The sequence below is a fragment of the Otolemur garnettii genome, unplaced genomic scaffold (assembly GCF_000181295.1).
Source record: "Otolemur garnettii isolate 467f Iridium unplaced genomic scaffold, OtoGar3 scaffold00138, whole genome shotgun sequence".
Taxonomy (NCBI): Eukaryota; Metazoa; Chordata; class Mammalia; order Primates; family Galagidae; genus Otolemur; species Otolemur garnettii.
In genome coordinates this window covers 1447505-1452611 of record NW_003852533.1, presented here as the reverse complement: position 1 = coordinate 1452611, position 5107 = coordinate 1447505, and positions in this window count along the sequence as shown.

The window sequence follows — 5107 nt, the reverse complement described above, 5'->3', positions numbered from 1 at the left end:
AAAAAACCCAAACGAAAAAACCCAGGAAATCTAGGTCAGGTGCAGGAGCTCACACCTATCATCCTAACACTCTGGGAGGTCGAGGCGGGTGGATTGCTTGAGCTTATGGTTCTAGACCAGCCTGAGCTACAGCAAGACCCCATCTCTAAAAATAGCCGGGCATTGGGGTGAGTGCCTGTTGTCCCAGCTACTCGGGAAGCTGAGGCAAGAGAATCAAACCAGGAGTTTGAGGTTGTGACTCCACGGCACTCTACCCAGGATGACAAAGTGAAACTCTGTCTTAAATGAAAACAAAAAAACACAGACAAAAACCCAAGAAATCTGAATGCCAGTCATTTGCCTGTTTTTCCTCTTAGGGGTTTTGAGGAAGGAGAGGTAATAGTCATAACCGTCTGTCATTTAAACAAAGGAAGAGTTACTGTTTTTGACTAAAATGGCATTAACCACAACAACAATGTTACGTGGGTCATTATAAAAATTTTGAAATACACAAAAATCAAGAAATGTAAATGAAACCCTCCTAGCAACAATGTTAAGCCGAGCGGGTTGAAACTCGCACAGGTGAATCAGAAGGATGCTGGGGACTGTGTTTCTCAGAAGAGAAATAATGGATCATAACACAGTTGTCTTGGAATTTTTGTAATGACTCACGTACATACTGCAGTGAAGACAGAGTCCCTTTTGCAGGGGTTACCGCAGGCTCTCAGGGCCACCTGTCCTGGCCAGGGCTGCCTGGTTCCCAGGGCAGACAGCCAAGGGGGCCCCTCGGGACCTGATGATTGGGGAACAGACAAATCCACAGCCACTTGTTTGGGTCAGTTTTGTAGTTTCTGTAGAACTCTAGCCGTGCAAAGTATCTCCTATTTATTTGTCAATCCAAGCAATGTTGTAAATCGCTGCTTCAATTGCCCTAAGCAGGGAGAGAGCTCACGTCCCACACGGCTGGACTCACTCAGTGAAGACATGGACTGGCTGTTGTTTTTGGCAATGTTGACATCATAATTAGACATGGAAGACAGAGTTAAAATTACCTAGGAGTCATTTTTTTGGAAAATAATACATTTCTCTTTTTTATCTTTTACTGAGCTCTCTCATAAATATTCCTTTAAACTGGTAGCCAGGGCCATTTTCCTGATTAAAAAGCCCTCTTTTAAAATGGTCAGGTGAAGGTGTATGTGTGTGTCTGTGTAAAACTCAGATTACATGAGAATAGTCAGCATTTGAGAAAGAACTTTTAGACTACTTCAAATATCTGCTGCCATTGTGGAACTCCTTCCTTGTGCCCAGGACTTTGCTGGGCACCTGAGCTGTATCATCTGTGACCCTCAGAACCACACATGGTGGATATTACAAATAAGGAACTGAGAATAAAGAGTCACACAGTGATCAAACTGCAGAGAGGAAATAACTCCCTGGCTCCTGACTCTAAAGCCCTGGCCTCCTCTTGCACCGCACAGCTCACGGTAGAGTCAGAATCATCTCCTATCTGTAAGGTAAGTGGTGGCAGTGGAAAGATGGAGGCGTTCACTGCTGAGGTCCTGAAGTCACCAGGTTTCGTCCATGCCTCCTCAATCAACTAACCCCCTAACCCACATCGACACCCGCAATTTCCTGATTAGTGACCAGTCTGGAGCCCCGTGATGAGTCAGCATGACGTGACTGTGAGTCTGCCCTTGCTCACTTCTCAGAGACGGCTGTTTAATACTTAGGAACAAAAGGAGAAAGTAGGAAACAAGAAAGAATGAGGAAACTGAGCAAAGAAGGGAAAAAAGACAAAAGTTAGACACATTTTTGTGCGTAAGAGGGAGCAGCTTAATTCTGTGGAAACCTGAGAAAGCCACACATACTGTCCGCCACGGAATGACCAGAGACCTTGTTCTGTGAAACTTGGAAATGATGATTTGCTATTATTTACGTGGCCTCTTCAAACTGCATCCTCAGAGGAAATATATCTTTGAACTCACATTCAATATTGATCAAACCAAACACCTAAAAATGTTAATTAGAAACTAGCAAAGCCAAAATCAACAAAGCCTAAATAAATTTAAGCCTGAATTTTTCCTAAAGGAAAATTCCAGGGCCCAGCATGGTGGCTCACGCCTGTAATCCCAGCACTCTGGGAGGCCAAGGCAGTGGATTGCCTGAGCTCACAGGTTCAACACCAGCCTGATTCAGAGAGAGACCTCATCTCTAAAAATAGCCGGATGTTGTGATAGGTGCCTATGGTCCCAGCTACTTGAGAGGCTGAGGCAAGAGAATCACTTAAAACCTAAGAGGTTGAGGTTGCTGGAGCTGTGACCACAGCACTCTACCAAGGGTGACAAAGTGAGACTGTCTCAAAAAAAAGGAAAATTCCTCTTCTGAATGAAAGTCACTGAGTAATAAATTCATCCTTAAGGTTAGTTAGATGGTTTCTTTATTAAGCCTTTGCAAGCTTTTAGTTTACGGGAAGATGTTATTATTGATAGAATTCAGTTTTCCTACAAACTTGGTGTTATTTTCACATCTAAGAAAGCATATCATTGCATTATAAGACATGGCCTAAGATCATGCAGAAACCTCCCCAAAGCCTGGAAATTTCCCCAGGCCCCACAAAATGCATAGCTTCTAACTGTGGTTGCAACCAGCCTTCAAAATAAGGGGTTTCTGTAACTTACCTTACTCCCATGGTAGCTAGGACATTGGGCTGGGCAAGGAGGGTGGGATCACAGAATAATACTCAATTATTGTTAAATAAAGAAATGTATATTTATGTGCATGTTAAGTGGCACACAGAATTACCTGAGCAACTTTATTTTCTGTGGCAAAACAATTCAAGTAAAATTGTCTTATTTTCTGGACCCCCATTCCTTCCAAAACCCTCTTCCTTCTAGGCTTTCCACTTGCTGCTGGCATTTATTTTAATTAGATTAGAATCCTTTACAAACAAAAATGATGGAGGAGACAACTCACACGTTTGAGCTCGACTCCAAGGCTCCACAGATGGCCCATGGCATGGAGGGAAGCGGGGACAGATTTTAGCATAGTCTTCTACAGTGCATCATTCACCTTAAAGAAATGTTGAACTCTCCATGAGAAAGGAACATGACGTGTCACGGCCTGTGTTTCAACTTCAGGATCCTTACCTAAAATAGACTCAGGTGGTCAATGGAAGTGCTTGAAATTTTCTGCTTATGGGATAAACATCGCTTGCTATTGCATCATCCAAGTAAATACTGTTAACACTTCAGCATTATTCACACCAGCTATCTAGTCACTCTGGGGGTTTGTTGTTGTTGTTTTGTTTAGGTAGGTGAGTTCAGAGTCCAGAAAAGGGGTGGGGGGATTTTAAGGGTAGAGGCCCTGGTGAATGAGAAGCCAGAGTGAGATCACGGGCTACTGTGGGTGAAGATAGTGCCACTGACGGGGGAGAGAACGATGGAGGAGACGGACAGGTACAAACAAATACACGACAGGCAGGCCTGTGTTAGGTGTTTGGCATATATGCACACATAAGATCCAGAGGAAAGAGAACTTCTGTGCTTACTTACAGTCATTCAGGTGACATTCAAATATGTCTTTATGTTGTTTTATTATATGATTTATAGTAAAAAGAAAAAGGATGAAGGAAAAGCAATGAAGCAATAATCATCCTCACAGAACAATCTAGAATAGGAGGCAGGATACTTGAGTAAATTATGGATGTGGCAGAAGGTAAAAATGTATTCAGTTTTGTCATTTAAAAATACTACACTGGTGGCTCCAGTTTCCTGCTGATGTGTCACAAATCACCCCAAACAACCATCACTTTCTTTTTTTTTTTTTTTTTTTTTTGAGACAGAGCCTCAAGCTGTCCCCCTGGGTAGAGTGCTGTGGCATTACAGCTCACAGCAACCTCCAACTCCTGGGCTCAAGCGAGTCTCCTGCCTCCGCCTCCCAAGTAGCTGGGACCACAGGCGCCTGCCACAACGCCCGGCTATTTTTTGGTTGCAGCCGTCATTGTTGTTTGGCGGGTCCGGGCTGGGGATTCGAACCCGCCACCTTAGGTGTACGTGGCTGGCGCCTTAGCCAGTTGAGCTATAGGCGCCAAGCCAACCATCACTTTCTTATTCTCTCTCATGGGTCTGGGGTTTGGCTGGGCTGGGTCAGGCAGTTCTTGCTCAGGTTAGTCACACGGCTGTCATCAGATGGGGCTGGAATTACTGAAGGCTTGCTACTCCTCCAGCTGGAGCCTGGGCTGAGAAGACTCAACTTGGTCTCTTCTTTCTCTTTGTGGTTCTCCTACATGGTCTCCCCAGTGTGGTGGCTTTGGGGTACGTGGTTTTCCTACATGTTAGTTCAGGGCTCCAAAGACACATGTTCTGAGAAAGAACTCAGTGGAAGCTGTCTCCCTCTGACTGCTCTACCTTAGAGCCACACAGCAGCTGAGGGCTTTAGTCACAGGCGCCACTCAGACCCTATCAAAGAATTAGTGAACACACATTTTTAAACCACCACATTATTTACATTCTTCCCACATGCAAAATACACTTACCTGCTCCACCCCCTCCCAAGACCTTCCAAAACTATCAACTGTCAGGACACTAGATTCAGGCTCAAGGTCCAGAATTTCAGCCCTGAAATCAGATTCAGATGTTGATACAAACCCTTGTGTGTGGTTCTGCAGTACAGCTCAAGTGGCATTCCTGCAGGTCTGAAAACCTGGAGACAAATCATCTGTCCCTCACACATGCTACAAGGTAGCCACAGGATAACTACTATAAATAACCCCATTCAAAATGGGAGCATGTCAAAGGCAGGTGGAGTCTACTTGAAGTGGAGAGTTTGACCAGCCTGCTTCCTGAGGGCAAGAAGGTCCAGGATCCAAAGGTCTTTTCATTTTGAAGCCATTTATGTTCCTTATAGTTGATGCTAGTGGTATTTCTGCTAGTACAGTTTTCTTAAAAACGTTGTGAGTTTCCTGTGAATCTCCTTGGGATTAACTTCTACTAGATAAAAGTTACATCCACAGATATTTTTACCTTGAACTCCCCATAAAGCTGCTGTAGATCAATGCCCTTGTTTCTCAGAATCTTTGTGGTTTAATGGAGAGAATCCTAAGCCTTGCCCTTTTGTCTTTTTTTTTTTT